We start from the raw sequence: 27155 nt of genomic DNA, 5'->3' as shown, positions 1-27155 counted from the left end.
AATGACTATCACCAGGACTCTGAATCCAGCGATCCGAGTTCAAATCTCGGTGGGACCTGTTATGCCACCAATTTGCGCAGGACACGGCCCGAAAACCTCTTGGCAGCAGTGAGCCCCAAAAGCGCACGTAGGGAGAGTCGCTCAGAAGGCCAACGCCGCAGTCTTTCTCTTTAGGGAAGTGAGCGTAAAAGGGCAGGGAGATGGCCACCAGCACAGCAGTGTTGGATTTTATCTTCCATTCTTGGAAGATAACATTTTTAGACAGACATATTGATGGATTACATCTTCCTTGTCTGAACGAACAAAGGCGTGCCTGTATTTGCATCGCTTTGATCCTTCTCACCTTCTCACGCACCACGATTGGTCGATTATGTACAATACCTGCGTGTTATCGGTCAAACTACCTTGGATGTTTTAGGCAATATAACAATCCTGGCCAGGACGCGTCCCCGTATAAATGGCACATATGGCCACCCTACTTCTGGGCACGGGTGTCTGCGTGGCGTGTTTACGGAACGGGTTAGCGTCACGTACAAGAAGGCTTATTCACTCTTCTCTTTACTGAAAGAAGAGTGTGCGTTGCTTTCCTGAACCCTGGGGAGAGAGAAATATGGGTGTCCTGGCAAAAAAGGGGGTGGAGTCATAAAGCTCAAGCGAGACGAGGCGGCTGAGGCGATGAACTGCTAATCCATTGTGCTCTGCACGCGTGGGTTCGGATCCCATCCTCGTTGGTTGATGTTTAGGGTGGAAACGCTGATCCTGGAGGGCCGTTGTCTCTGCAGAGTTTAGGTCCAACCCTAATCAAACACACCTGAACCAGCTAAATCAAGGTCTTCAGGATGCAGTTAGGGTTTTTATCCAGTTTTTCTCAGGGTTGAGCTAAACTCTGCAGGAGAGTGGCCTCCAGGATCAACGCCCCCACCCCTGCTTGAGCGCTTGAAAGGGGCCGGTGCTACTGCCAAATGATTGACACTGCACTACCTGGCCTCTCACGGCACACTAAGGGTCAGCTTTACGCCGCCCCATTGAAAGGAGCTGCAGAAAAACGACACAGTCCAGCTTCCGTCTGGCAGGCCAGCGTGACGAGGTGGCCGAGTGGTTAAGGCGATGGACTGTTAATCCATTGTGCTCTGCACGCGTGGGTTCGGATCCCATCCTCGCTGGTTGATGTTTAGGGTGGAAACGCTGATCCTGGAGGGCCGTTGTCTCTGCAGACTTTAGCTCCAACCCTAATCAAACACACCTGAACCAGCTAAATCAAGGTCTTCAGGATGCAGTTAGGGTTTTTATCCAGTTTTTCTCAGGGTTGAGCTAAACTCTGCAGGAGAGTGGCCTCCAGGATCAACGCCCCCACCCCTGCTTGAGCGCTTGAAAGGGGCCGGTGCTACTGCCAAATGATTGACACTGCACTACCTGGCCTCTCACGGCACACTAAGGGTCAGCTTTACGCCGCCCCATTGAAAGGAGCTGCAGAAAAACGACACAGTCCAGCTTCCGGTCTGGCAGGCCAGCGCGTGACGAGGTGGCCGAGTGGTTAAGGCGATGGACTGCTAATCCATTGTGCTCTGCACGCGTGGGTTCGAATCCCATCCTTGTCGATCTCTTGAGCCTGTAAGTGATTTAGTCTTTGCGGCAACGCCTGCTCCTGTCAAGGTTCCAAAGATGTAATGACTATCACCAGGACTCTGAATCCAGCGATCCGAGTTCAAATCTCGGTGGGACCTGTTATGCCACCAATTTGCGCAGGACACGGCCCGAAAACCTCTTGGCAGCAGTGAGCCCCAAAAGCGCACGAGGGAGAGTCGCTCAGAAGGCCAACGCGCAGTCTGTCTCTTTAGGAAGTGAGCGAAAAGGGCAAGAACCAGCTTGGAGAATGCGGGCATCGATCCCGCTACCTCTCGCATGCTAAGCGAGCGCCTACCATTTGAGCTAATTCCCTGGCCGCAGTTGAACGATGTCCATCTCTCCAAAAGACGGCTTCAAGAGCGACAGCCATTATAACGGGCTGCAGGAAAGAGGCCATCTCCTCTGTGCTGGCACCTTTGTACTGGGCGCCATTTAGTTGTAGGATTAACCGAGAGATTGTGCTTTTGTTTTAAGGCCCTTCTTGGTCTTGTGACCCCAGTATATATGTGTGCGGACTCCTGTATTACGTAGGCTGCCTTTGGATCACTCAGGTCGTGCATCCAGCTTCTCCCTCTTTTCCCACACTGGCTTAAAGTCTACGGGACATCTGACCGCTTCAGCTGTCCTCCCAAGATCCCTCTGCATGTTAGGTCCAGCCCCATTTTTAAATCCATTCAGAGGCCAACTTTCCTTCGCTTGCCTTTGACACCGCCTCGAGGTGTTTGATAACTTCCATGTTAGTTCGTGCTCCTTCTTTGGTTGTTGCTGTAGTTGTTCTTTTTTTCTCGGCTGGGCGCTATGCAGCTAGGCTCGCTGGTCTAGGGCTGTGACTCTCGCCTTGGGTGCGAGAGGTCCTGGGTTCAAATCCCGGACGAGCCTGCCAGAGGCTTGGTCCAGAAGCTGTTTCATCTCTTTAGGTCAAGAGCAATCAGGAAGTTTTTGGTCAATCGGCAGAAAGCTAGGCAAAGCCAGGCCGGTTAGCTCAGTTGGTTAGAGCGTGGTGCTAATAACGCCAAGGTCGCGGGTTCGATCCCCGTACGGGCCAACTCTTTTATTCTCTGGGAGCTCAGCTCTGCTCTTCTGGCAAAGTGACGGGTGCTCTCACGGAAATCCCTGCTGGCTAAACAGCTTGCAGTTGCGGCCGAAATAGCTCAGTTGGGAGAGCGTTAGACTGAAGATCTGAAGGTCCCTGGTTCGATCCCGGTTTCGGCACATGTGCCCTCTCTTTTCCTTTTGTCCGTGGGGCCCAGAGACCAAAATCCACTGGGATCCAACCCCACTGACAAACTGCTTGGCAACGGCCACATCGCTATCTGCCTCCCAGATGGCCACCAGCAAAGCAGTGAGCCCCTAAAAGCGCACGTAGGGAGAGTCGCTCAGAAGGCCGCCAGGTCACGTCACAGAGAGACCAGCGGACAGGCAGGTCTGCTGCCTGCATCTGCAAAACCTCTTTTAGTACACATCTAGCTGGAGAAAAAAAACTCATCCTTGTGCCTGAGAACGAGTCTTGCCGCAGACGCCTACCAAACGAGAACCAAAAACACACACGTGAAAGAAACAGAAGCAGGCCTGACTTTCTTAACCAGATGTTAAGCCTCCAGAGAGACCGCAAAATTGCCAAAGGCTGACTGTATTTCAAGTCATCCCGGCGGGTATTGGGTAAAGTTTTCAACCAGCAATGATCACGCCGGATGAACCTCATAGGCTACGATATTGCCTCTGCGAAAGAATGCCAGGGAGAGTCGCGACCTCTCCCGTGCACCTATGCGGACGTGAACCGACATGGTGGTAACAAGCTTCAAACTGCCCTGCAATCAGCCTTCTGGCTTGGCTGACCATACGGGCCATTTTTGGGGATGCAGTTAGGTGTTTTCTATCCAGTTTTTCTCAGGGTTGAGCTAAACTCTGCAGGAGAGTGGCCTCCAGGATCAACGCTCCCCACCCCTGCTTGAGCGCTTGAAAGGGGACAGTGCTACTGCCAAATGATTGACACTGCACTACCTGGCCTCTCACGGCACACTAAGGGTCAGCTTTACGCCGCCCCATTGAAAGGAGCTGCAGAAAAACGACACAGTCCAGCTTCCGTCTGGCAGGCCAGCGTGACGAGGTGGCCGAGTGGTTAAGGCGATGGACTGTTAATCCATTGTGCTCTGCACGCTGGGTTCGGATCCCATCCTCGTTGGTTGATGTTTAGCGCAGGGTGGGAAACGTTGATCCTGGAGGGCCGTTGTCTCTGCAGACTTTAGCTCCAACCCTAATCAAACACACCTGAACCAGCTAAATCAAGGTCTTCAGGATGCAGTTAGGGTTTTTATCCAGTTTTTCTCAGGGTTGAGCTAAACTCTGCAGGAGAGTGGCCTCCAGGATCAACGCCCCCACCCCTGCTTGAGCGCTTGAAAGGGGACAGTGCTACTGCCAAATGATTGACACTGCACTACCTGGCCTCTCACGGCACACTAAGGGTCAGCTTTACGCCGCCCCATTGAAAGGAGCTGCAGAGAAGACGACACAGTCCAGCTTCCGTCTGGCAGGCCAGCGTGACGAGGTGGCCGAGTGGTTAAGGCGATGGACTGTTAATCCATTGTGCTCTGCACGCTGGGTTCGAATCCCATCCTTGTCGATCTCTTGAGCCTGTAAGTGATTTAGTCTTTGCGGCAACGTCTGCTCCTGTCAAGGTTCCAAAGATGTAATGACTATCACCAGGACTCTGAATCCAGCGATCCGACTTCAAATCTTCGATGGGACCTGTTATGCCACCAATTTGCGCAGGACACGGCCCGAAAAACCTCTTGGCAGCAGTGAGCCCCAAAAGCGCACGTAGGGAGAGTCGCTCAGAAGGCCGCCAGGTCACGTCACAGAGAGACCAGCGGACAGGCAGGTCTGCTGCCTGCATCTGCAAAACCTCTTTTAGTACACATCTAGCTGGAGAAAAAAAACTCATCCTTGTGCCTGAGAACGAGTCTTGCCGCAGACGCCTACCAAACGAGAACCAAAAACACGCACGTGAAAGAAACAGAAGCAGGCCTGACTTTCTTAACCAGATGTTAAGCCTCCAGAGAGACCGCAAAATTGCCAAAGGCTGACTGTATTTCAAGTCATCCCGGCGGGTATTGGGTAAAGTTTTCAACCAGCAATGATCACGCCTCGGATGAACCTCATAGGCTACGATATTGCCTCTGCGAAAGAATGCCAGGGAGAGTCGCGACCTCTCCCGTGCACCTATGCGGACGTGAACCGACATGGTGGTAACAAGCTTCAAACTGCCCTGCAATCAGCCTTCTGGCTTGGCTGACCATACGGGCCATTTTTGGGGGATGCACCCTTGCCAGGATTTCTGTATTTCCTAAAATATCCAGGTTTTGGCTGTTTGCACTCTGCAGAGCGATCGTTGTATAACATTATTTCACGAGAGCAGAGCAGACGGCTCCTTATGCTTTCAAATCGCTCTCGCGGTTCTTTGGTGTCATACAATGATCGGTGCGCAGCTTCAAGTCGAACGAACGAACAAAGGCGTGCCTGTATTTGCATCGCTTTGATCGTTCTCACCTTCTCACGCACCACGATTGGTCGATTATGTACAATATCTGCATGTTATTGGTCAAACTACTTTGGATTTTTAGGCAATATAACAATCCTGGCCAGGACGTGTCCCCTATAATGGCACATATGGCCACCCTACTTCTGGGCACGGGTGTCTGCGTGGTGTGTTTACGGAACAGGTTAGCGCCACGCATAAGAAGGCTTAATCACTCTTCTCTTTACTGAAAGAAGAGTGTGCGTTGCTTTCCTGAACCCTGGGAGAGAGAAATATGGGTGTCCTGGCAAAAAGGGGCGGAGTCATAAAGCTGAAGCGAGACGAGGCGGCTGAGGCGATGAACTGCTAATCCATTGTGCTCTGCACGCTGGGTTCGGATCCCATCCTCGCTGGTTGATGTTTAGGGTGGGAAACGTTGATCCTGGAGGGCCGTTGTCTCTGCAGAGTTTAGGTCCAACCCTAATCAAACACACCTGAACCAGCTAAATCAAGGTCTTCAGGATGCAGTTAGGTGTTTTCTATCCAGTTTTTCTCAGGGTTGAGCTAAACTCTGCAGGAGAGTGGCCTCCAGGATCAACGCCCCCACCCCTGCTTGAGCGCTTGAAAGGGGACAGTGCTACTGCCAAATGATTGACACTGCACCTACCTGGCCTCTCACGGCACACTAAGGGTCAGCTTTACGCCGCCCCTATTGAAAGGAGCTGCAGAAAAACGACACAGTCCAGCTTCCGGTCGGGCAGGTCAGAAGGCGACGAGGTGGCCGAGTGGTTAAGGCGATGGACTGCTAATCCATTGTGCTCTGCACGCTGGGTTCGAATCCCATCCTCGCTGGTTGATGTTTAGCGCAGGGTGGGAAACGTTGATCCTGGAGGGCCGTTGTCTCTGCAGACTTTAGCTCCAACCCTAATCAAACACACCTGAACCAGCTAAATCAAGGTCTTCAGGATGCAGTTAGGTTTTTTATCCAGTTTTTCTCAGGGTTGAGCTAAACTCTGCAGGAGAGTGGCCTCCAGGATCAACGCTCCCCACCCCTGCTTGAGCGCTTGAAAGGGGCCGTGCTACTGCCAAATGATTGACACTGCACCTACCTGGCCTCTCACGGCACACTAAGGGTCAGCTTTACGCCGCCCCATTGAAAGGAGCTGCAGAAAAACGACACAGTCCAGCTTCCGTCTGGCAGGCCAGCGTGACGAGGTGGCCGAGTGGTTAAGGCGATGGACTGTTAATCCATTGTGCTCTGCACGCGTGGGTTCGAATCCCATCCTCGCTGGTTGATGTTTAGCGCAGGGTGGGAAACGTTGATCCTGGAGGGCCGTTGTCTCTGCAGACTTTAGCTCCAACCCTAATCAAACACACCTGAACCAGCTAAATCAAGGTCTTCAGGATGCAGTTAGGTGTTTTCTATCCAGTTTTTCTCAGGGTTGAGCTAAACTCTGCAGGAGAGTGGCCCTCCAGGATCAACGCCCCCACCCCTGCTTGAGCGCTTGAAAGGGGCCGTGCTACTGCCAAATGATTGACACTGCACTACCTGGCCTCTCACGGCACACTAAGGGTCAGCTTTACGCCGCCCCATTGAAAGGAGCTGCAGAGAAGACGACACAGTCCAGCTTCCGGTCTGGCAGGCCAGCGTGACGAGGTGGCCGAGTGGTTAAGGCGATGGACTGCTAATCCATTGTGCTCTGCACGCGTGGGTTCGAATCCCATCCTTGTCGATCTCTTGAGCCTGTAAGTGATTTAGTCTTTGCGGCAACGTCTGCTCCTGTCAAGGTTCCAAAGATGTAATGACTATCACTCAGGACTCTGAATCCAGCGATCCGAGTTCAAATCTCGTGGGACCTGTTATGCCACCAATTTGCGCAGGACACGGCCCGAAAACCTCTTGGCAGCAGTGAGCCCCAAAAGCGCACGAGGGAGAGTCGCTCAGAAGGCCAACGCCGCAGTCTTTCTCTTTAGGGAAGTGAGCGTAAAAGGGCAGGACTCAGCGTGGAGAATGCGGGCATCGATCCCGCTACCTCTCGCATGCTAAGCGAGCGCTCTACCATTTGAGCTAATTCCCCTGGCCAATGTGGGGCGATGTCCATCTCTCCAAAAGGCGCCTTCAAGAGCGACAGCCATTATAACGGGCTGCAGGAAAGAGGCCATCTCTCCTCTGTGCTGGCACCTTTGTAGTGGCCGCCATTTAGTTGTAGAATTAACCGAGAGATTGTGCTTTTGTTTTTAAGGCCCTTCTTGGTCTTGTGACCCCAGTATATATGTGTGCGGACTCCTGTATTACGTAGGCTGCCTTTGGATCACTCAGTTCGTGCATCCAGCTTCTCCCCTTTTTCCCACACTGGCTTAAAGTCTACGGGACATCTGACCGCTTCAGCTGTCCTCCCAAGATCCCTCTGCATGTTAGGTCCAGCCCCATTTTTGAATCCATTCAGAGGCCAACTTTCCTTCGTTTGCCTTTGACACCGCCTCGAGGTGTTTGATAACTTCCATGTTAGTTCGTGTTCCTTCTTTGGTTGTTGCTGTAGTTGTTCTTTTTTTCTCGGCTGGGCGCCATGCAGCTAGGCTCGTTGGTCTAGGGCTGTGGTTCTCGCCTTGGGTGCGAGAGGTCCCGGTTCAAATCCCGGACGAGCCCGTGGTGAGGCTTGGTCCAGAAGCTGTTTTATCTCTTTAGGTCAAGAGCAATCAGGAAGTTTCTGGTCAATCGGCAGAAAGCTGGGCAAAGCCAGGCCGGTTAGCTCAGTTGGTTAGAGCGTGGTGCTAATAACGCCAAGGTCGCGGGTTCGATCCCCGTACGGGCCAACTCTTTTATTCTCTGGGAGCTCAGCTCTGCTCTTCTGGCAAAGTGACGGGTGCTCTCACGGAAATCCCTGCTGGCTAAACAGCTTGCAGTTGCGGCCGAAATAGCTCAGTTGGGAGAGCGTTAGACTGAAGATCTGAAGGTCCCTGGTTCGATCCCGGGTTTCGGCACATGTGCCCTCTCTTTTCCTTTTGTCCGTGGGGCCCAGAGACCAAAATCCACTGGGATCCAACCCCACTGACAAACTGCTTGGCAACGGCCACATCGCTATCTGCCTCCCAGATGGCCACCAGCAAAGCAGTGAGCCCCAAAAGCGCACGAGGGAGAGTCGCTCAGAAGGCCGCCAGGTCACGTCACAGAGAGACCAGCGGACAGGCAGGTCTGCTGCCTGCATCTGCAAAACCTCTTTTAGTACACATCTAGCTGGAGAAAAAAAACTCATCCTTGTGCCTGAGAACGAGTCTTGCCGCAGACGCCTACCAAACGAGAACCAAAAACACGCACGTGAAAGAAACAGAAGCAGGCCTGACTTTCTTAACCAGATGTTAAGCCTCCAGAGAGACCGCAAAATTGCCAAAGGCTGACTGTATTTCAAGTCATCCCGGCGGGTATTGGGTAAAGTTTTCAACCAGCAATGATCACGCCGGATGAACCTCATAGGCTACGATATTGCCTCTGCGAAGAATGCCAGGAGAGTCGCGACCTCTCCCGTGCACCTATGCGGACGTGAACCGACATGGTGGTAACAAGCTTCAAACTGCCCTGCAATCAGCCTTCTGGCTTGGCTGACCATACGGGCCATTTTTGGGGGATGCACCCTTGCCAGGATTTCTGTATTTCCTAAAATATCCAGGTTTTGGCTGTTTGCACTCTGCAGAGCGATCGTTGTATAACATTATTTCACGAGAGCAGAGCAGACGGCTCCTTATGCTTTCAAATCGCTCTCGCGGTTCTTTGGTGTCATACAATGATCGGTGCGCAGCTTCAAGTCGAACGAACGAACAAAGGCGTGCCTGTATTTGCATCGCTTTGATCGTTCTCACCTTCTCACGCACCACGATTGGTCGATTATGTACAATATCTGCATGTTATTGGTCAAACTACTTTGGATTTTTTAGGCAATATAACAATCCTGGCCAGGACGTGTCCCCTATAAATGGCACATATGGCCACCCTACTTCTGGGCACGGGTGTCTGCGTGGTGTGTTTACGGAACAGGTTAGCGTCACGTACAAGAAGGCTTAATCACTCTTCTCTCTTTACTCAAAGAAGAGCGTGCGTTGCTTTCCTGAACCCTGGGGAGAGAGAATTATGGGTGTCCTGGCAAAAAAGGGGCGGAGTCATAAAGCTGAAGCGAGACGAGGCGGCTGAGGCGATGAACTGCTAATCCATTGTGCTCTGCACGCTGGGTTCGGATCCCATCCTCGCTGGTTGATGTTTAGCGCAGGGGTGGGAAACGTTGATCCTGGAGGGCCGTTGTCTCTGCAGAGTTTAGGTCCAACCCTAATCAAACACACCTGAACCAGCTAAATCAAGGTCTTCAGGATGCAGTTAGGTGTTTTCTATCCAGTTTTTCTCAGGGTTGAGCTAAACTCTGCAGGAGAGTGGCCTCCAGGATCAACGCTCCCCACCCCTGCTTGAGCGCTTGAAAGGGACAGTGCTACTGCCAAATGATTGACACTGTACCTACCTGGCCTCTCACGGCACACTAAGGGTCAGCTTTACGCCGCCCCATTGAAAGGAGCTGCAGAAAAACGACACAGTCCAGCTTCCGGTCGGGCAGGTCAGAAGGCGACGAGGTGGCCGAGTGGTTAAGGCGATGGACTGCTAATCCATTGTGCTCTGCACGCGGGTTCGAATCCCATCCTCGTCGATCTCTTTAGCCCGTAAGTGATTTAGTCTTTGCGGCCCTGTGAGCAACGGCTGCTCCCGTCAAGGTTCCATGATGTAATGATTATCACTCAGGACTCTGAATCCAGCGATCCGAGTTCAAATCTCGGTGGGACCTGTTATGCCACCAATTTGCGCAGGACACGGCCCGAAAACCTCTTGGCAGCAGTGAGCCCCAAAAGCGCACGTAGGGAGAGTCGCTCAGAAGGCCAACGCGCAGTCTGTCTCTTTAGGGAAGTGAGCGTAAAAGGGCAAGAACCAGCTTGGAGAATGCGGGCATCGATCCCGCTACCTCTCGCATGCTAAGCGAGCGCTCTACCATTTGAGCTAATTCCCCTGGCCGCAGTTGAACGATGTCCATCTCTCCAAAAGACGGCTTCGAAGAGCGACAGCCATTATAACGGGCTGCAGGGAAAGAGGCCATCTCTCCTCTGTGCTGGCACCTTTGTACTGGGCGCCATTTAGTTGTAGGATTAACCGAGAGATTGTGCTTTTGTTTTTAAGGCCCTTCTTGGTCTTGTGACCCCAGTATATATGTGTGCGGACTCCTGTATTACGAGGCTGCCTTTGGATCACTCAGGTCGTGCATCCAGCTTCTCCCTCTTTTCCCACACTGGCTTAAAGTCTACGGGACATCTGACCGCTTCAGCTGTCCTCCCAAGATCCCTCTGCATGTTAGGTCCAGCCCCATTTTTAAATCCATTCAGAGGCCAACTTTCCTTCGCTTGCCTTTGACACCGCCTCGAGGTGTTTGATAACTTCCATGTTAGTTCGTGCTCCTTCTTTGGTTGTTGCTGTAGTTGTTCTTTTTTTCTCGGCTGGGCGCTATGCAGCTAGGCTCGCTGGTCTAGGGCTGTGACTCTCGCCTTGGGTGCGAGAGGTCCTGGGTTCAAATCCCGGACGAGCCTGCCAGAGGCTTGGTCCAGAAGCTGTTTCATCTCTTTAGGTCAAGAGCAATCAGGAAGTTTTTGGTCAATCGGCAGAAAGCTAGGCAAAGCCAGGCCGGTTAGCTCAGTTGGTTAGAGCGTGGTGCTAATAACGCCAAGGTCGCGGGTTCGATCCCCGTACGGGCCAACTCTTTTATTCTCTGGGAGCTCAGCTCTGCTCTTCTGGCAAAGTGACGGGTGCTCTCACGGAAATCCCTGCTGGCTAAACAGCTTGCAGTTGCGGCCGAAATAGCTCAGTTGGGAGAGCGTTAGACTGAAGATCTGAAGGTCCCTGGTTCGATCCCGGTTTCGGCACATGTGCCCTCTCTTTTCCTTTTGTCCGTGGGGCCCAGAGACCAAAATCCACTGGGATCCAACCCCACTGACAAACTGCTTGGCAACGGCCACATCGCTATCTGCCTCCCAGATGGCCACCAGCAAAGCAGTGAGCCCCAAAAGCGCACGAGGGAGAGTCGCTCAGAAGGCCGCCAGGTCACGTCACAGAGAGACCAGCGGACAGGCAGGTCTGCTGCCTGCATCTGCAAAACCTCTTTTAGTACACATCTAGCTGGAGAAAAAAAACTCATCCTTGTGCCTGAGAACGAGTCTTGCCGCAGACGCCTACCAAACGAGAACCAAAAACACGCACGTGAAAGAAACAGAAGCAGGCCTGACTTTCTTAACCAGATGTTAAGCCTCCAGAGAGACCGCAAAATTGCCAAAGGCTGACTGTATTTCAAGTCATCCCGGCGGGTATTGGGTAAAGTTTTCAACCAGCAATGATCACGCCGGATGAACCTCATAGGCTACGATATTGCCTCTGCGAAGAATGCCAGGGAGAGTCGCGACCTCTCGCATGCTAAGCGAGCGCCTACCATTTGAGCTAATTCCCTGGCCAATGTGGGCGATGTCCATCTCTCCAAAAGACGGCTTCAAGAGCGACAGCCATTATAACGGGCTGCAGGAAAGAGGCCATCTCCTCTGTGCTGGCACCTTTGTACTGGGCGCCATTTAGTTGTAGAATTAACCGAGAGATTGTGCTTTTGGTTTTAAGGCCCTTCTTGGTCTTGTGACCCCAGTATATATGTGTCTGGATTCCTGTATTACGAGGCTGCCTTTGGATCACTCAGTTCGTGCATCCAGCTTCTCCCTCTTTTCCCACACTGGCTTAAAGTCTACGGGACATCTGACCGCTTCAGCTGTCCTCCCTAAGATCCCTCTACATGTTAAGTCCAGCCCCATTTTTGAATCCATTCAGAGGCCAACTTTCCTTCGTTTGCCTTTGACACTGTCTCGAGGTGTTCGATTCCTTCCATGTTAGTTCGTGTTCCTTCTTTGGTTGTTGCTGTAGTTGTTCTTTTTTTCTCGGCTGGGCGCTATGCAGCTAGGCTCGCTGGTCTAGGGCTGTGGTTCTCGCCTTGGGTGCGAGAGGTCCCGGTTCAAATCCCGGACGAGCCCGTGGTGAGGCTTGGTCCAGAAGCTGTTTTATCTCTTTAGGTCAAGAGCAATCAGGAAGTTTCTGGTCAATCGGGCAGAAAGCTGGGCAAAGCCAGGCCGGTTAGCTCAGTTGGTTAGAGCGTGGTGCTAATAACGCCAAGGTCGCGGGTTCGATCCCCGTACGGGCCAAGCTCTTTATTCTCTGGGAGCTCAGCTCTGCTCTTCTGGCAAAGTGACGGGTGCTCTCACGGAAATCCCTGCTGGCTAAACGGCTTGCAGGCGTGGCCGAAATAGCTCAGTTGGGAGAGCGTTAGACTGAAGATCTAAAGGTCCCTGGTTCGATCCCGGTTTCGCACATGTGCCCTCTCTTTTCCTTTTGTCCGTGGGGCCCAGAGACCAAAATTCACTGGGATCCAACGCCACTGTCAGACTGCTTGGCCACGGCCACATCGTTATCTGCCTCCCAGATGGCCACCAGCACAGCAGTGTTGGATTTTATCTTCCATTCTTGAAGATAACATTTTTAGACAGACATATTGATGGATTACATCTTCCTTGTCTGAACGAACAAAGGCGTGCCTGTATTTGCATCGCTTTGATCCTTCTCACCTTCTCACGCACCACGATTGGTCGATTATGTACAATACCTGCGTGTTATCGGTCAAACTACCTTGGATGTTTTAGGCAATATAACAATCCTGGCCAGGACGTGTCCCCTATAATGGCACATATGGCCACCCTACTTGGGCACGGGTGTCTGCGTGGCGTGTTTACGGAACAGGTTAGCGCCACGCATAAGAAGGCTTAATCACTCTTCTCTTTACTCAAAGAAGAGCGTGCGTTGCTTTCCTGAACCCTGGGAGAGAGAAATATGGGTGTCCTGGCAAAAAGGGGTGGAGTCATAAAGCTCAAGCGAGACGAGGCGGCTGAGGCGATGAACTGCTAATCCATTGTGCTCTGCACGCGTGGGTTCGGATCCCATCCTCGTTGGTTGATGCCTTAAGCGCAGGGGTGGGAAACGTTGATCCTGGAGGGCCGTTGTCTCTGCAGAGTTTAGGTCCAACCCTAATCAAACACACCTGAACCAGCTAAATCAAGGTCTTCAGGATGCAGTTAGGTTTTTTATCCAGTTTTTCTCAGGGTTGAGCTAAACACTGCAGGAGAGTGGCCTCCAGGATCAACGCTCCCCACCCCTGCTTGAGCGCTTGAAAGGGGACAGTGCTACTGCCAAATGATTGACACTGCACTACCTGGCCTCTCACGGCACACTAAGGGTCAGCTTTACGCCGCCCCATTGAAAGGAGCTGCAGAGAAGACGACACAGTCCAGCTTCCGGTCGGGCAGGTCAGAAGGCGACGAGGTGGCCGAGTGGTTAAGGCGATGGACTGCTAATCCATTGTGCTCTGCACGCTGGGTTCGGATCCCATCCTCGCTGGTTGATGTTTAGGTGGAAACGTTGATCCTGGAGGGCCGTTGTCTCTGCAGAGTTTAGGTCCAACCCTAATCAAACACACCTGAACCAGCTAAATCAAGGTCTTCAGGATGCAGTTAGGTGTTTTCTATCCAGTTTTTCTCAGGGTTGAGCTAAACTCTGCAGGAGAGTGGCCCTCCAGGATCAACGCTCCCCACCCCTGCTTGAGCGCTTGAAAGGGGCCGTGCTACTGCCAAATGATTGACACTGCACTACCTGGCCTCTCACGGCACACTAAGGGTCAGCTTTACGCCGCCCTATTGAAAGGAGCTGCAGAAAAACGACACAGTCCAGCTTCCGTCTGGCAGGCCAGCGTGACGAGGTGGCCGAGTGGTTAAGGCGATGGACTGCTAATCCATTGTGCTCTGCACGCGTGGGTTCGAATCCCATCCTTGTCGATCTCTTGAGCCTGTAAGTGATTTAGTCTTTGCGGCAACGTCTGCTCCTGTCAAGGTTCCAAAGATGTAATGACTATCACTCAGGACTCTGAATCCAGCGATCCGACTTCAAATCTTCGATGGGACCTGTTATGCCACCAATTTGCGCAGGACACGGCCCGAAAAACCTCTTGGCAGCAGTGAGCCCCAAAAGCGCACGTAGGGAGAGTCGCTCAGAAGGCCAACGCGCAGTCTGTCTCTTTAGGAAGTGAGCGTAAAAGGGCAGGACTCAGCGTGGAGAATGCGGGCATCGATCCCGCTACCTCTCGCATGCTAAGCGAGCGCTCTACCATTTGAGCTAATTCCCCTGGCCAATGTGGGGCGATGTCCATCTCTCCAAAAGGCGCTCAAGAGCGACAGCCATTATGACGGGCTTGAGGGAAAGAGGCCATCTCCTCTGTGCTGGCACCTTTGTAGTGGCCGCCATTTAGTTGTAGGATTAACCGAGAGATTGTGCTTTTGTTTTTAAGGCCCTTCTTGGTCTTGTGACCCCAGTATATATGTGTGCGGACTCCTGTATTACGAGGCTGCCTTTGGATCACTCAGGTCGTGCATCCAGCTTCTCCCTCTTTTCCCACACTGGCTTAAAGTCTACGGGACATCTGACCGTTTCAGCTGTCCTCCCTAAGATCCTCTACATGTTAAGTCCAGCCCCATTTTTGAATCCATTCAGAGGCCAACTTTCCTTCGCTTGCCTTTGACACCGTCTCGAGGTGTTCGATTCCTTCCATGTTAGTTCGTGCTCCTTCTTTGGTTGTTGCTGTAGTTGTTCTTTTTTTCTCGGCTGGGCGCTATGCAGCTAGGCTCGTTGGTCTAGGGCTGTGACTCTCGCCTTGGGTGCGAGAGGTCCCGGTTCAAATCCCGGACGAGCCTGGTGAGGCTTGGTCCAGAAGCTGTTTCATCTCTTTAGGTCAAGAGCAATCAGGAAGTTTCTGGTCAATCGGCAGAAAGCTAGGCAAAGCCAGGCCGGTTAGCTCAGTTGGTTAGAGCGTGGTGCTAATAACGCCAAGGTCGCGGGTTCGATCCCCGCACGGGCCAACTCTTTATTCTCTGGGTGCTCAGCTCTGCTCTTCTGGCAAAGTGACGGGTGCTCTCACGGAAATCCCTGCTGGCTAAACGGCTTGCAGGCGTGGCCGAAATAGCTCAGTTGGGAGAGCGTTAGACTGAAGATCTGAAGGTCCCTGGTTCGATCCCGGGTTTCGGCACATGTCCCCTCTCCTTTCCTTTTGTTCGTGGGGCCCAGAGACCAAAATTCACTGGGATCCAACGCCACTGTCAGACTGCTTGGCCACGGCCACATCGTTATCTGCCTCCCAGATGGCCACCAGCAAAGCAGTGAGCCCCAAAAGCGCACGAGGGAGAGTCGCTCAGAAGGCCAACGCCGCAGTCTTTCTCTTTAGGAAGTGAGCGTAAAAGGGCAGGACTCAGCGTGGAGAATGCGGGCATCGATCCCGCTACCTCTCGCATGCTAAGCGAGCGCTCTACCATTTGAGCGAATTCCCCTGGCCAATGTGGGGCGATGTCCATCTCTCCAAAAGGCGCCTTCAAGAGCGACAGCCATTATAACGGGCTGCAGGAAAGAGGCCATCTCTCCTCTGTGCTGGCACCTTTGTACTGGGCGCCATTTAGTTGTAGAATTAACCGAGAGATTGTGCTTTTGTTTTTAAGGCCCTTCTTGGTCTTGTGACCCCAGTATATATGTGTCTGGATTCCTGTATTACGAGGCTGCCTTTGGATCACTCAGGTCGTGCATCCAGCTTCTCCCCTTTTTCCCACACTGGCTTAAAGTCTACGGGACATCTGACCGCTTCAGCTGTCCTCCCAAGATCCCTCTGCATGTTAGGTCCAGCCCCATTTTTGAATCCATTCAGAGGCCAACTTTCCTTCGTTTGCCTTTGACACCGTCTCGAGGTGTTCGATTCCTTCCATGTTAGTTCGTGCTCCTTCTTTGGTTGTTGCTGTAGTTGTTCTTTTTTTCTCGGCTGGGCGCCATGCAGCTAGGCTCGTTGGTCTAGGGCTGTGACTCTCGCCTTGGGTGCGAGAGGTCCCGGTTCAAATCCCGGACGAGCCCGTGGTGAGGCTTGGTCCAGAAGCTGTTTCATCTCTTTAGGTCAAGAGCAATCAGGAAGTTTTTGGTCAATCGGCAGAAAGCTAGGCAAAGCCAGGCCGGTTAGCTCAGTTGGTTAGAGCGTGGTGCTAATAACGCCAAGGTCGCGGGTTCGATCCCCGCACGGGCCAACTCTTTATTCTCTGGGAGCTCAGCTCTGCTCTTCTGGCAAAGTGACGGGTGGTCTCACGGAAATGCCTGCTGGCTAAACAGCTTGCAGTTGCGGCCGAAATAGCTCAGTTGGGAGAGCGTTAGACTGAAGATCTAAAGGTCCCTGGTTCGATCCCGGTTTCGCACATGTCCCTCTCCTTTCCTTTTGTTCGTGGGGCCCAGAGACCAAAATCCACTGGGATCCAACCCCACTGACAAACTGCTTGGCAACGGCCACATCGCTATCTGCCTCCCAGATGGCCACCAGCAAAGCAGTGAGCCCCAAAAGCGCACGAGGGAGAGTCGCTCAGAAGGCCAACGCCGCAGTCTGTCTCTTTAGGAAGTGAGCGAAAAGGGCAAGAACCAGCTTGGAGAATGCGGCATCGATCCCGCTACCTCTCGCATGCTAAGCGAGCGCCTACCATTTGAGCTAATTCCCTGGCCAATGTGGGCGATGTCCATCTCTCCAAAAGACGGCTTCAAGAGCGACAGCCATTATGACGGGCTTGAGGGAAAGAGGCCATCTCCTCTGTGCTGGCACCTTTGTAGTGGCCGCCATTTAGTTGTAGAATTAACCGAGAGATTGTGCTTTTGTTTTTAAGGCCCTTCTTGGTCTTGTGACCCCAGTATATATGTGTCTGGATTCCTGTATTACGAGGCTGCCTTTGGATCACTCAGTTCGTGCATCCAGCTTCTCCCTCTTTTCCCACACTGGCTTAAAGTCTACGGGACATCTGACCGCTTCAGCTGTCCTCCCAAGATCCCTCTGCATGTTAGGTCCAGCCCCATTTTTGAATCCATTCAGAGGCCAACTTTCCTTCGCTTGCCTTTGACACCGTCTCGAGGTGTTCGATTCCTTCCATGTTAGTTCGTGTTCCTTCTTTGGTTGTTGCTGTAGTTGTTCTTTTTTTCTCGGCTGGGCGCCATGCAGCTAGGCTCGCTGGTCTAGGGCTGTGACTCTCGCCTTGGGTGCGAGAGGTCCTGGGTTCAAATCCCGGACGAGCCTGGTGAGGCTTGGTCCAGAAGCTGTTTTATCTCTTTAGGGTCAAGAGCAATCAGGAAGTTTCTGGTCAATCGGGCAGAAAGCTGGGCAAAGCCAGGCCGGTTAGCTCAGTTGGTTAGAGCGTGGTGCTAATAACGCCAAGGTCGCGGGTTCGATCCCCGTACGGGCCAAGCTCTTTTATTCTCTGGGTGCTCAGCTCTGCTCTTCTGGCAAAGTGACGGGTGCTCTCACGGAAATCCCTGCTGGCTAAACAGCTTGCAGTTGCGGCCGAAATAGCTCAGTTGGGAGAGCGTTAGACTGAAGATCTAAAGGTCCCTGGTTCGATCCCGGGTTTCGGCACATGTCCCCTCTCCTTTCCTTTTGTTCGTGGGGCCCAGAGACCAAAATTCACTGGGATCCAACGCCACTGACAAACTGCTTGGCAACGGCCACATCGTTATCTGCCTCCCAGATGGCCACCAGCAAAGCAGTGAGCCCCAAAAGCGCACGTAGGGAGAGTCGCTCCGTAGCGTCAACGCGCAGTCTGTCTCTTTAGGGAAGTGAGCGTAAAAGGGCAGGGAGATGGCCACCAGCACAGCAGTGTTGGATTTTATCTTCCATTCTTGGAAGATAACATTTTTAGACAGACATATTGATGGATTACATCTTCCTTGTCTGAACGAACAAAGGCGTGCCTGTATTTGCATCGCTTTGATCCTTCTCACCTTCTCACGCACCACGATTGGTCGATTATGTACAATACCTGCGTGTTATCGGTCAAACTACCTTGGATGTTTTAGGCAATATAACAATCCTGGCCAGGACGCGTCCCCGTATAAATGGCACATATGGCCACCCTACTTCTGGGCACGGGTGTCTGCGTGGCGTGTTTACGGAACGGGTTAGCGCCACGCATAAGAAGGCTTAATCACTCTTCTCTCTTTACTCAAAGAAGAGCGTGCGTTGCTTTCCTGAACCCTGGGGAGAGAGAATTATGGGTGTCCTGGCAAAAAAGGGGCGGAGTCATAAAGCTGAAGCGAGACGAGGCGGCTGAGGCGATGAACTGCTAATCCATTGTGCTCTGCACGCGTGGGTTCGGATCCCATCCTCGTTGGTTGATGCCTTTAGCGCAGGGGTGGGAAACGTTGATCCTGGAGGGCCGTTGTCTCTGCAGAGTTTAGGTCCAACCCTAATCAAACACACCTGAACCAGCTAAATCAAGGTCTTCAGGATGCAGTTAGGTGTTTTCTATCCAGTTTTTCTCAGGGTTGGAGCTAAACACTGCAGGAGAGTGGCCTCCAGGATCAACGCCCCCACCCCTGCTTGAGCGCTTGAAAGGGACAGTGCTACTGCCAAATGATTGACACTGTACCTACCTGGCCTCTCACGGCACACTAAGGGTCAGCTTTACGCCGCCCCATTGAAAGGAGCTGCAGAAAAACGACACAGTCCAGCTTCCGTCTGGCAGGCCAGCGTGACGAGGTGGCCGAGTGGTTAAGGCGATGGACTGTTAATCCATTGTGCTCTGCACGCGGGTTCGAATCCCATCCTCGCTGGTTGATGTTTAGCGCAGGGGTGGGAAACGTTGATCCTGGAGGGCCGTTGTCTCTGCAGAGTTTAGGTCCAACCCTAATCAAACACACCTGAACCAGCTAAATCAAGGTCTTCAGGATGCAGTTAGGTGTTTTCTATCCAGTTTTTCTCAGGGTTGAGCTAAACTCTGCAGGAGAGTGGCCTCCAGGATCAACGCTCCCCACCCCTGCTTGAGCGCTTGAAAGGGGCCGTGCTACTGCCAAATGATTGACACTGTACCTACCTGGCCTCTCACGGCACACTAAGGGTCAGCTTTACGCCGCCCCATTGAAAGGAGCTGCAGAAAAACGACACAGTCCAGCTTCCGGTCTGGCAGGCCAGCGTGACGAGGTGGCCGAGTGGTTAAGGCGATGGACTGCTAATCCATTGTGCTCTGCACGCGTGGGTTCGAATCCCATCCTTGTCGATCTCTTGAGCCTGTAAGTGATTTAGTCTTTGCGGCAACGCCTGCTCCTGTCAAGGTTCCAAAGATGTAATGACTATCACTCAGGACTCTGAATCCAGCGATCCGAGTTCAAATCTCGTGGGACCTGTTATGCCACCAATTTGCGCAGGACACGGCCCGAAAACCTCTTGGCAGCAGTGAGCCCCAAAAGCGCACGAGGGAGAGTCGCTCAGAAGGCCAACGCGCAGTCTGTCTCTTTAGGAAGTGAGCGTAAAAGGGCAGGGAGATGGCCACCAGCACAGCAGTGTTGGATTTTATCTTCCATTCTTGGAAGATAACATTTTTAGACAGACATATTGATGGATTACATCTTCCTTGTCTGAACGAACAAAGGCGTGCCTGTATTTGCATCGCTTTGATCGTTCTCACCTTCTCACGCACCACGATTGGTCGATTATGTACAATATCTGCATGTTATTGGTCAAACTACTTTGGATTTTTAGGCAATATAACAATCCTGGCCAGGACGTGTCCCCTATAATGGCACATATGGCCACCCTACTTCTGGGCACGGGTGTCTGCGTGGTGTGTTTACGGAACAGGTTAGCGCCACGCATAAGAAGGCTTAATCACTCTTCTCTTTACTCAAAGAAGAGCGTGCGTTGCTTTCCTGAACCCTGGGAGAGAGAATTATGGGTGTCCTGGCAAAAAGGGGCGGAGTCATAAAGCTGAAGCGAGACGAGGCGGCTGAGGCGATGAACTGCTAATCCATTGTGCTCTGCACGCGTGGGTTCGAATCCCATCCTCGCTGGTTGATGTTTAGGTGGGAAACGTTGATCCTGGAGGGCCGTTGTCTCTGCAGAGTTTAGGTCCAACCCTAATCAAACACACCTGAACCAGCTAAATCAAGGTCTTCAGGATGCAGTTAGGTGTTTTCTATCCAGTTTTTCTCAGGGTTGAGCTAAACTCTGCAGGAGAGTGGCCTCCAGGATCAACGCCCCCACCCCTGCTTGAGCGCTTGAAAGGGACAGTGCTACTGCCAAATGATTGACACTGTACCTACCTGGCCTCTCACGGCACACTAAGGGTCAGCTTTACGCCGCCCCATTGAAAGGAGCTGCAGAAAAACGACACAGTCCAGCTTCCGGTCGGGCAGGTCAGAAGGCGACGAGGTGGCCGAGTGGTTAAGGCGATGGACTGCTAATCCATTGTGCTCTGCACGCGTGGGTTCGAATCCCATCCTCGTCGATCTCTTTAGCCCGTAAGTGATTTAGTCTTTGCGGCCCTGTGAGCAACGGCTGCTCCCGTCAAGGTTCCATGATGTAATGATTATCACTCAGGACTCTGAATCCAGCGATCCGAGTTCAAATCTCGGTGGGACCTGTTATGCCACCAATTTGCACAGGGCACGTCCCGAAAACCTCTTGGCAGCAGTGAGCCCCAAAAGCGCACGAGGGAGAGTCGCTCAGAAGGCCAACGCGCAGTCTGTCTCTTTAGGGAAGTGAGCGTAAAAGGGCAAGAACCAGCTTGGAGAATGCGGGCATCGATCCCGCTACCTCTCGCATGCTAAGCGAGCGCTCTACCATTTGAGCTAATTCCCCTGGCCGCAGTTGAACGATGTCCATCTCTCCAAAAGACGGCTTCGAAGAGCGACAGCCATTATAACGGGCTGCAGGGAAAGAGGCCATCTCCTCTGTGCTGGCACCTTTGTACTGGGCGCCATTTAGTTGTAGGATTAACCGAGAGATTGTGCTTTTGTTTTAAGGCCCTTCTTGGTCTTGTGACCCCAGTATATATGTGTGCGGACTCCTGTATTACGAGGCTGCCTTTGGATCACTCAGGTCGTGCATCCAGCTTCTCCCTCTTTTCCCACACTGGCTTAAAGTCTACGGGACATCTGACCGTTTCAGCTGTCCTCCCCAAGATCCCTCTGCATGTTAGGTCCAGCCCCATTTTTAAATCCATTCAGAGGCCAACTTTCCTTCGTTTGCCTTTGACACCGTCTCGAGGTGTTTGATAACTTCCATGTTAGTTCGTGCTCCTTCTTTGGTTGTTGCTGTAGTTGTTCATTTTTTCACGGCTAGGCGCTTGCGCAGGTAGGCTCGTTGGTCTAGGGCTGTGACTCTCGCCTTGGGTGCGAGAGGTCCTGGGTTCAAATCCCGGACGAGCCTGCCAGAGGCTTGGTCCAGAAGCTGTTTCATCTCTTTAGGGTCAAGAGCAATCAGGAAGTTTTTGGTCAATCGGGCAGAAAGCTAGGCAAAGCCAGGCCGGTTAGCTCAGTTGGTTAGAGCGTGGTGCTAATAACGCCAAGGTCGCGGGTTCGATCCCCGTACGGGCCAACTCTTTTATTCTCTGGGAGCTCAGCTCTGCTCTTCTGGCAAAGTGACGGGTGCTCTCACGGAAATCCCTGCTGGCTAAACAGCTTGCAGTTGCGGCCGAAATAGCTCAGTTGGGAGAGCGTTAGACTGAAGATCTGAAGGTCCCTGGTTCGATCCCGGGTTTCGGCACATGTGCCCTCTCTTTTCCTTTTGTCCGTGGGGCCCAGAGACCAAAATCCACTGGGATCCAACCCCACTGACAAACTGCTTGGCAACGGCCACATCGCTATCTGCCTCCCAGATGGCCACCAGCAAAGCAGTGAGCCCCTAAAGCGCACGTAGGGAGAGTCGCTTAGGTCACGTCACAGAGAGACCAGCGGACAGGCAGGTCTGCTGCCTGCATCTGCAAAACCTCTTTTAGTACACATCTAGCTGGAGAAAAAAAACTCATCCTTGTGCCTGAGAACGAGTCTTGCCGCAGACGCCTACCAAACGAGAACCAAAAACACGCACGTGAAAGAAACAGAAGCAGGCCTGACTTTCTTAACCAGATGTTAAGCCTCCAGAGAGACCGGCAAAAATTGCCAAAGGCTGACTGTATTTCAAGTCATCCCGGCGGGTATTGGGTAAAGTTTTCAACCAGCAATGATCACGCCTCGGATGAACCTCATAGGCTACGATATTGCCTCTGCGAAAGAATGCCAGGGAGAGTCGCGACCTCTCCCGTGCACCTATGCGGACGTGAACCGACATGGTGGTAACAAGCTTCAAACTGCCCTGCAATCAGCCTTCTGGCTTGGCTGACCATACGGGCCATTTTTGGGGGATGCACCCTTGCCAGGATTTCTGTATTTCCTAAAATATCCAGGTTTTGGCTGTTTGCACTCTGCAGAGCGATCGTTGTATAACATTATTTCACGAGAGCAGAGCAGACGGCTCCTTATGCTTTCAAATCGCTCTCGCGGTTCTTTGGTGTCATACAATGATCGGTGCGCAGCTTCAAGTCGAACGAACGAACAAAGGCGTGCGTGCGTGTCTTTGCATCGCTTTGATCGTTCTCACCTTCTCACGCACCACGATTGGTCGATTATGTACAATACCTGCGTGTTATCGGTCAAACTACCTTGGATGTTTTAGGCAATATAACAATCCTGGCCAGGACGTGTCCCCTATAATGGCACATATGGCCACCCTACTTGGGCACGGGTGTCTGCGTGGCGTGTTTACGGAACGGGTTAGCGTCACGTACAAGAAGGCTTAATCACTCTTCTCTCTTTACTCAAAGAAGAGCGTGCGTTGCTTTCCTGAACCCTGGGGAGAGAGAATTATGGGTGTCCTGGCAAAAAAGGGGCGGAGTCATAAAGCTGAAGCGAGACGAGGCGGCTGAGGCGATGAACTGCTAATCCATTGTGCTCTGCGCGCGTGGGTTCAGATCCCATCCTCGTTGGTTGATGCCTTTAGCGCAGGGGTGGGAAACGTTGATCCTGGAGGGCCGTTGTCTCTGCAGAGTTTAGGTCCAACCCTAATCAAACACACCTGAACCAGCTAAATCAAGGTCTTCAGGATGCAGTTAGGTGTTTTCTATCCAGTTTTTCTCAGGGTTGGAGCTAAACTCTGCAGGAGAGTGGCCTCCAGGATCAACGCCCCCACCCCTGCTTGAGCGCTTGAAAGGGGACAGTGCTACTGCCAAATGATTGACACTGCACTACCTGGCCTCTCACGGCACACTAAGGGTCAGCTTTACGCCGCCCCATTGAAAGGAGCTGCAGAGAAGACGACACAGTCCAGCTTCCGTCTGGCAGGCCAGCGCGTGACGAGGTGGCCGAGTGGTTAAGGCGATGGACTGCTAATCCATTGTGCTCTGCACGCGTGGGTTCGAATCCCATCCTCGCTGGTTGATGTTTAGCGCAGGGGTGGGAAACGTTGATCCTGGAGGGCCGTTGTCTCTGCAGAGTTTAGGTCCAACCCTAATCAAACACACCTGAACCAGCTAAATCAAGGTCTTCAGGATGCAGTTAGGTGTTTTCTATCCAGTTTTTCTCAGGGTTGAGCTAAACTCTGCAGGAGAGTGGCCTCCAGGATCAACGCTCCCCACCCCTGCTTGAGCGCTTGAAAGGGGACAGTGCTACTGCCAAATGATTGACACTGCACTACCCGACCTCTCACGGCACACTAAGGGTCAGCTTTACGCCGCCCCATTGAAAGGAGCTGCAGAAAAACGACACAGTCCAGCTTCCGGTCGGGCAGGTCAGAAGGCGACGAGGTGGCCGAGTGGTTAAGGCGATGGACTGCTAATCCATTGTGCTCTGCACGCGGGTTCGAATCCCATCCTCGCCGATCTCTTTAGCCCGTAAGTGATTTAGTCTTTGCGGCCCTGTGAGCAACGGCTGCTCCCGTCAAGGTTCCATGATGTAATGATTATCACCAGGACTCTGAATCCAGCGATCCGAGTTCAAATCTCGTGGGACCTGTTATGCCACCAATTTGCGCAGGACACGGCCCGAAAACCTCTTGGCAGCAGTGAGCCCCAAAAGCGCACGTAGGGAGAGTCGCCCAGAAGGCCAACGCGCAGTCTGTCTCTTTAGGAAGTGAGCGTAAAAGGGCAAGAACCAGCTTGGAGAATGCGGCATCGATCCCGCTACCTCTCGCATGCTAAGCGAGCGCCTACCATTTGAGCTAATTCCCTGGCCGCAGTTGAACGATGTCCATCTCTCCAAAAGACGGCTTCGAAGAGCGACAGCCATTATAACGGGCTGCAGGGAAAGAGGCCATCTCTCCTCTGTGCTGGCACCTTTGTACTGGGCGCCATTTAGTTGTAGGATTAACCGAGAGATTGTGCTTTTGTTTTAAGGCCCTTCTTGGTCTTGTGACCCCAGTATATATGTGTGCGGACTCCTGTATTACGAGGCTGCCTTTGGATCACTCAGGTCGTGCATCCAGCTTCTCCCCTTTTTCCCACACTGGCTTAAAGTCTACGGGACATCTGACCGCTTCAGCTGTCCTCCCAAGATCCCTCTGCATGTTAGGTCCAGCCCCATTTTTAAATCCATTCAGAGGCCAACTTTCCTTCGTTTGCCTTTGACACCGTCTCGAGGTGTTTGATAACTTCCATGTTAGTTCGTGCTCCTTCTTTGGTTGTTGCTGTAGTTGTTCATTTTTTCACGGCTAGGCGCTTGCGCAGGTAGGCTCGTTGGTCTAGGGCTGTGACTCTCGCCTTGGGTGCGAGAGGTCCTGGGTTCAAATCCCGGACGAGCCTGCCAGAGGCTTGGTCCAGAAGCTGTTTCATCTCTTTAGGGTCAAGAGCAATCAGGAAGTTTTTGGTCAATCGGGCAGAAAGCTAGGCAAAGCCAGGCCGGTTAGCTCAGTTGGTTAGAGCGTGGTGCTAATAACGCCAAGGTCGCGGGTTCGATCCCCGTACGGGCCAACTCTTTTATTCTCTGGGAGCTCAGCTCTGCTCTTCTGGCAAAGTGACGGGTGCTCTCACGGAAATCCCTGCTGGCTAAACAGCTTGCAGTTGCGGCCGAAATAGCTCAGTTGGGAGAGCGTTAGACTGAAGATCTGAAGGTCCCTGGTTCGATCCCGGTTTCGGCACATGTGCCCTCTCTTTTCCTTTTGTCCGTGGGGCCCAGAGACCAAAATCCACTGGGATCCAACCCCACTGACAAACTGCTTGGCAACGGCCACATCGCTATCTGCCTCCCAGATGGCCACCAGCAAAGCAGTGAGCCCCAAAAGCGCACGAGGGAGAGTCGCCCAGAAGGCCAACGCGCAGTCTGTCTCTTTAGGAAGTGAGCGAAAAGGGCAGGACTCAGCGTGGAGAATGCGGGCATCGATCCCGCTACCTCTCGCATGCTAAGCGAGCGCCTACCATTTGAGCTAATTCCCTGGCCAATGTGGGCGATGTCCATCTCTCCAAAAGGCGCTCAAGAGCGACAGCCATTATAACGGGCTGCAGGAAAGAGGCCATCTCCTCTGTGCTGGCACCTTTGTACTGGGCGCCATTTAGTTGTAGAATTAACCGAGAGATTGTGCTTTTGTTTTTAAGGCCCTTCTTGGTCTTGTGACCCCAGTATATATGTGTGCGGACTCCTGTATTACGAGGCTGCCTTTGGATCACTCAGGTCGTGCATCCAGCTTCTCCCTCTTTTCCCACACTGGCTTAAAGTCTACGGGACATCTGACCGTTTCAGCTGTCCTCCCTAAGATCCTCTACATGTTAAGTCCAGCCCCATTTTTGAATCCATTCAGAGGCCAACTTTCCTTCGTTTGCCTTTGACACCGTCTCGAGGTGTTTGATAACTTCCATGTTAGTTCGTGCTCCTTCTTTGGTTGTTGCTGTAGTTGTTCATTTTTTCACGGCTAGGCGCTTGCGCAGGTAGGCTCGTTGGTCTAGGGCTGTGGTTCTCGCCTTGGGTGCGAGAGGTCCCGGTTCAAATCCCGGACGAGCCTGGTGAGGCTTGGTCCAGAAGCTGTTTCATCTCTTTAGGGTCAAGAGCAATCAGGAAGTTTTTGGTCAATCGGGCAGAAAGCTAGGCAAAGCCAGGCCGGTTAGCTCAGTTGGTTAGAGCGTGGTGCTAATAACGCCAAGGTCGCGGGTTCGATCCCCGTACGGGCCAACTCTTTTATTCTCTGGGAGCTCAGCTCTGCTCTTCTGGCAAAGTGACTTGTGCTCTCACGGAAATCCCTGCTGGCTAAACAGCTTGCAGTTGCGGCCGAAATAGCTCAGTTGGGAGAGCGTTAGACTGAAGATCTGAAGGTCCCTGGTTCGATCCCGGGTTTCGGCACATGTCCCCTCTCCTTTCCTTTTGTTCGTGGGGCCCAGAGACCAAAATTCACTGGGATCCAACGCCACTGTCAGACTGCTTGGCCACGGCCACATCGTTATCTGCCTCCCAGATGGCCACCAGCAAAGCAGTGAGCCCCAAAAGCGCACGTAGGGAGAGTCGCTCCGTAGCGTCAACGCGCAGTCTGTCTCTTTAGGGAAGTGAGCGTAAAAGGGCAGGGAGATGGCCACCAGCACAGCAGTGTTGGATTTTATCTTCCATTCTTGGAAGATAACATTTTTAGACAGACATATTGATGGATTACATCTTCCTTGTCTGAACGAACAAAGGCGTGCCTGTATTTGCATCGCTTTGATCGTTCTCACCTTCTCACGCACCACGATTGGTCGATTATGTACAATATCTGCATGTTATTGGTCAAACTACTTTGGATTTTTAGGCAATATAACAATCCTGGCCAGGACGTGTCCCCTATAAATGGCACATATGGCCACCCTACTTCTGGGCACGGGTGTCTGCGTGGTGTGTTTACGGAACGGGTTAGCGCCACGCATAAGAAGGCTTATTCACTCTTCCTCTTTACTGAAAGAAGAGTGTGCGTTGCTTTCCTGAACCCTGGGAGAGAGAATTATGGGTGTCCTGGCAAAAAGGGGTGGAGTCATAAAGCTCAAGCGAGACGAGGCGGCTGAGGCGATGAACTGCTAATCCATTGTGCTCTGCGCG

General features: G+C 52.5%; 46 non-coding genes across 46 annotated transcripts; 37 read left to right on the top strand and 9 right to left on the bottom strand.

Annotated features, from left to right (window-relative positions):
* Nucleotides 1-1081: 1081 nt before the first annotated feature.
* Nucleotides 1082-1163, top strand: trnan-guu (transfer RNA asparagine (anticodon GUU)). The gene has a single exon. It is a non-coding gene; the product is annotated as a tRNA-Asn (tRNA).
* A 353-nt stretch (nt 1164-1516) lies between these two features.
* On the top strand, nt 1517-1598 carry trnas-gcu (transfer RNA serine (anticodon GCU)). The gene has a single exon. It is a non-coding gene; the product is annotated as a tRNA-Ser (tRNA).
* Nucleotides 1599-2597: 999 nt separating this feature from the next.
* trnai-aau (transfer RNA isoleucine (anticodon AAU)) lies at nt 2598-2671 on the top strand. Its single transcript has one exon. It is a non-coding gene; the product is annotated as a tRNA-Ile (tRNA).
* A 95-nt stretch (nt 2672-2766) lies between these two features.
* trnaf-gaa (transfer RNA phenylalanine (anticodon GAA)) lies at nt 2767-2838 on the top strand. Its single transcript has one exon. It is a non-coding gene; the product is annotated as a tRNA-Phe (tRNA).
* A 382-nt stretch (nt 2839-3220) lies between these two features.
* On the bottom strand, nt 3221-3357 carry LOC131535524 (U4 spliceosomal RNA). The gene has a single exon (XR_009269654.1). It is a non-coding gene; the product is annotated as a U4 spliceosomal RNA (small nuclear RNA).
* Nucleotides 3358-3727: 370 nt separating this feature from the next.
* trnan-guu (transfer RNA asparagine (anticodon GUU)) lies at nt 3728-3808 on the top strand. Its single transcript has one exon. It is a non-coding gene; the product is annotated as a tRNA-Asn (tRNA).
* A 357-nt stretch (nt 3809-4165) lies between these two features.
* Nucleotides 4166-4246, top strand: trnan-guu (transfer RNA asparagine (anticodon GUU)). Its single transcript has one exon. It is a non-coding gene; the product is annotated as a tRNA-Asn (tRNA).
* Nucleotides 4247-4675: 429 nt separating this feature from the next.
* On the bottom strand, nt 4676-4814 carry LOC131535523 (U4 spliceosomal RNA). Its single transcript, XR_009269653.1, has one exon. It is a non-coding gene; the product is annotated as a U4 spliceosomal RNA (small nuclear RNA).
* Nucleotides 4815-5908: 1094 nt separating this feature from the next.
* trnas-gcu (transfer RNA serine (anticodon GCU)) lies at nt 5909-5992 on the top strand. The gene has a single exon. It is a non-coding gene; the product is annotated as a tRNA-Ser (tRNA).
* Nucleotides 5993-6349: 357 nt separating this feature from the next.
* trnan-guu (transfer RNA asparagine (anticodon GUU)) lies at nt 6350-6431 on the top strand. Its single transcript has one exon. It is a non-coding gene; the product is annotated as a tRNA-Asn (tRNA).
* A 360-nt stretch (nt 6432-6791) lies between these two features.
* Nucleotides 6792-6873, top strand: trnas-gcu (transfer RNA serine (anticodon GCU)). The gene has a single exon. It is a non-coding gene; the product is annotated as a tRNA-Ser (tRNA).
* A 272-nt stretch (nt 6874-7145) lies between these two features.
* trnaa-agc (transfer RNA alanine (anticodon AGC)) lies at nt 7146-7218 on the bottom strand. Its single transcript has one exon. It is a non-coding gene; the product is annotated as a tRNA-Ala (tRNA).
* Nucleotides 7219-7880: 662 nt separating this feature from the next.
* Nucleotides 7881-7954, top strand: trnai-aau (transfer RNA isoleucine (anticodon AAU)). The gene has a single exon. It is a non-coding gene; the product is annotated as a tRNA-Ile (tRNA).
* Nucleotides 7955-8049: 95 nt separating this feature from the next.
* Nucleotides 8050-8122, top strand: trnaf-gaa (transfer RNA phenylalanine (anticodon GAA)). Its single transcript has one exon. It is a non-coding gene; the product is annotated as a tRNA-Phe (tRNA).
* Nucleotides 8123-8502: 380 nt separating this feature from the next.
* On the bottom strand, nt 8503-8638 carry LOC131535525 (U4 spliceosomal RNA). The gene has a single exon (XR_009269655.1). It is a non-coding gene; the product is annotated as a U4 spliceosomal RNA (small nuclear RNA).
* A 1107-nt stretch (nt 8639-9745) lies between these two features.
* trnas-gcu (transfer RNA serine (anticodon GCU)) lies at nt 9746-9825 on the top strand. Its single transcript has one exon. It is a non-coding gene; the product is annotated as a tRNA-Ser (tRNA).
* A 281-nt stretch (nt 9826-10106) lies between these two features.
* trnaa-agc (transfer RNA alanine (anticodon AGC)) lies at nt 10107-10179 on the bottom strand. The gene has a single exon. It is a non-coding gene; the product is annotated as a tRNA-Ala (tRNA).
* Nucleotides 10180-10842: 663 nt separating this feature from the next.
* On the top strand, nt 10843-10916 carry trnai-aau (transfer RNA isoleucine (anticodon AAU)). Its single transcript has one exon. It is a non-coding gene; the product is annotated as a tRNA-Ile (tRNA).
* Nucleotides 10917-11011: 95 nt separating this feature from the next.
* trnaf-gaa (transfer RNA phenylalanine (anticodon GAA)) lies at nt 11012-11083 on the top strand. Its single transcript has one exon. It is a non-coding gene; the product is annotated as a tRNA-Phe (tRNA).
* Nucleotides 11084-11463: 380 nt separating this feature from the next.
* Nucleotides 11464-11599, bottom strand: LOC131535527 (U4 spliceosomal RNA). The gene has a single exon (XR_009269656.1). It is a non-coding gene; the product is annotated as a U4 spliceosomal RNA (small nuclear RNA).
* A 721-nt stretch (nt 11600-12320) lies between these two features.
* On the top strand, nt 12321-12394 carry trnai-aau (transfer RNA isoleucine (anticodon AAU)). Its single transcript has one exon. It is a non-coding gene; the product is annotated as a tRNA-Ile (tRNA).
* A 92-nt stretch (nt 12395-12486) lies between these two features.
* Nucleotides 12487-12562, top strand: trnaf-gaa (transfer RNA phenylalanine (anticodon GAA)). Its single transcript has one exon. It is a non-coding gene; the product is annotated as a tRNA-Phe (tRNA).
* Nucleotides 12563-13556: 994 nt separating this feature from the next.
* Nucleotides 13557-13640, top strand: trnas-gcu (transfer RNA serine (anticodon GCU)). The gene has a single exon. It is a non-coding gene; the product is annotated as a tRNA-Ser (tRNA).
* A 352-nt stretch (nt 13641-13992) lies between these two features.
* Nucleotides 13993-14074, top strand: trnas-gcu (transfer RNA serine (anticodon GCU)). The gene has a single exon. It is a non-coding gene; the product is annotated as a tRNA-Ser (tRNA).
* Nucleotides 14075-14348: 274 nt separating this feature from the next.
* On the bottom strand, nt 14349-14421 carry trnaa-agc (transfer RNA alanine (anticodon AGC)). The gene has a single exon. It is a non-coding gene; the product is annotated as a tRNA-Ala (tRNA).
* Nucleotides 14422-15077: 656 nt separating this feature from the next.
* trnai-aau (transfer RNA isoleucine (anticodon AAU)) lies at nt 15078-15151 on the top strand. Its single transcript has one exon. It is a non-coding gene; the product is annotated as a tRNA-Ile (tRNA).
* A 94-nt stretch (nt 15152-15245) lies between these two features.
* trnaf-gaa (transfer RNA phenylalanine (anticodon GAA)) lies at nt 15246-15318 on the top strand. The gene has a single exon. It is a non-coding gene; the product is annotated as a tRNA-Phe (tRNA).
* Nucleotides 15319-16277: 959 nt separating this feature from the next.
* trnai-aau (transfer RNA isoleucine (anticodon AAU)) lies at nt 16278-16351 on the top strand. Its single transcript has one exon. It is a non-coding gene; the product is annotated as a tRNA-Ile (tRNA).
* A 94-nt stretch (nt 16352-16445) lies between these two features.
* trnaf-gaa (transfer RNA phenylalanine (anticodon GAA)) lies at nt 16446-16518 on the top strand. Its single transcript has one exon. It is a non-coding gene; the product is annotated as a tRNA-Phe (tRNA).
* Nucleotides 16519-17469: 951 nt separating this feature from the next.
* On the top strand, nt 17470-17543 carry trnai-aau (transfer RNA isoleucine (anticodon AAU)). The gene has a single exon. It is a non-coding gene; the product is annotated as a tRNA-Ile (tRNA).
* Nucleotides 17544-17639: 96 nt separating this feature from the next.
* trnaf-gaa (transfer RNA phenylalanine (anticodon GAA)) lies at nt 17640-17712 on the top strand. The gene has a single exon. It is a non-coding gene; the product is annotated as a tRNA-Phe (tRNA).
* A 1116-nt stretch (nt 17713-18828) lies between these two features.
* Nucleotides 18829-18908, top strand: trnan-guu (transfer RNA asparagine (anticodon GUU)). Its single transcript has one exon. It is a non-coding gene; the product is annotated as a tRNA-Asn (tRNA).
* A 361-nt stretch (nt 18909-19269) lies between these two features.
* On the top strand, nt 19270-19351 carry trnas-gcu (transfer RNA serine (anticodon GCU)). The gene has a single exon. It is a non-coding gene; the product is annotated as a tRNA-Ser (tRNA).
* A 1145-nt stretch (nt 19352-20496) lies between these two features.
* Nucleotides 20497-20578, top strand: trnas-gcu (transfer RNA serine (anticodon GCU)). The gene has a single exon. It is a non-coding gene; the product is annotated as a tRNA-Ser (tRNA).
* A 280-nt stretch (nt 20579-20858) lies between these two features.
* trnaa-agc (transfer RNA alanine (anticodon AGC)) lies at nt 20859-20931 on the bottom strand. Its single transcript has one exon. It is a non-coding gene; the product is annotated as a tRNA-Ala (tRNA).
* Nucleotides 20932-21429: 498 nt separating this feature from the next.
* trnap-ugg (transfer RNA proline (anticodon UGG)) lies at nt 21430-21501 on the top strand. The gene has a single exon. It is a non-coding gene; the product is annotated as a tRNA-Pro (tRNA).
* Nucleotides 21502-21595: 94 nt separating this feature from the next.
* Nucleotides 21596-21669, top strand: trnai-aau (transfer RNA isoleucine (anticodon AAU)). Its single transcript has one exon. It is a non-coding gene; the product is annotated as a tRNA-Ile (tRNA).
* A 95-nt stretch (nt 21670-21764) lies between these two features.
* Nucleotides 21765-21837, top strand: trnaf-gaa (transfer RNA phenylalanine (anticodon GAA)). The gene has a single exon. It is a non-coding gene; the product is annotated as a tRNA-Phe (tRNA).
* Nucleotides 21838-22207: 370 nt separating this feature from the next.
* On the bottom strand, nt 22208-22348 carry LOC131535522 (U4 spliceosomal RNA). The gene has a single exon (XR_009269652.1). It is a non-coding gene; the product is annotated as a U4 spliceosomal RNA (small nuclear RNA).
* Nucleotides 22349-23460: 1112 nt separating this feature from the next.
* On the top strand, nt 23461-23542 carry trnas-gcu (transfer RNA serine (anticodon GCU)). The gene has a single exon. It is a non-coding gene; the product is annotated as a tRNA-Ser (tRNA).
* Nucleotides 23543-23902: 360 nt separating this feature from the next.
* trnas-gcu (transfer RNA serine (anticodon GCU)) lies at nt 23903-23985 on the top strand. The gene has a single exon. It is a non-coding gene; the product is annotated as a tRNA-Ser (tRNA).
* An 847-nt stretch (nt 23986-24832) lies between these two features.
* On the top strand, nt 24833-24904 carry trnap-ugg (transfer RNA proline (anticodon UGG)). Its single transcript has one exon. It is a non-coding gene; the product is annotated as a tRNA-Pro (tRNA).
* A 94-nt stretch (nt 24905-24998) lies between these two features.
* trnai-aau (transfer RNA isoleucine (anticodon AAU)) lies at nt 24999-25072 on the top strand. The gene has a single exon. It is a non-coding gene; the product is annotated as a tRNA-Ile (tRNA).
* Nucleotides 25073-25167: 95 nt separating this feature from the next.
* On the top strand, nt 25168-25239 carry trnaf-gaa (transfer RNA phenylalanine (anticodon GAA)). Its single transcript has one exon. It is a non-coding gene; the product is annotated as a tRNA-Phe (tRNA).
* Nucleotides 25240-26190: 951 nt separating this feature from the next.
* trnai-aau (transfer RNA isoleucine (anticodon AAU)) lies at nt 26191-26264 on the top strand. Its single transcript has one exon. It is a non-coding gene; the product is annotated as a tRNA-Ile (tRNA).
* Nucleotides 26265-26359: 95 nt separating this feature from the next.
* Nucleotides 26360-26432, top strand: trnaf-gaa (transfer RNA phenylalanine (anticodon GAA)). The gene has a single exon. It is a non-coding gene; the product is annotated as a tRNA-Phe (tRNA).
* The last annotated feature ends 723 nt before the right edge of the window (nt 26433-27155 follow it).

Source organism: Onychostoma macrolepis, unplaced genomic scaffold (assembly GCF_012432095.1).
Source record: "Onychostoma macrolepis isolate SWU-2019 unplaced genomic scaffold, ASM1243209v1 Scaffold37, whole genome shotgun sequence".
Classification (NCBI taxonomy): Eukaryota; Metazoa; Chordata; class Actinopteri; order Cypriniformes; family Cyprinidae; genus Onychostoma; species Onychostoma macrolepis.
The sequence above is the reverse complement of the archived record's forward strand: the minus strand, read 5'-3'. Positions and strand labels throughout refer to the sequence as shown.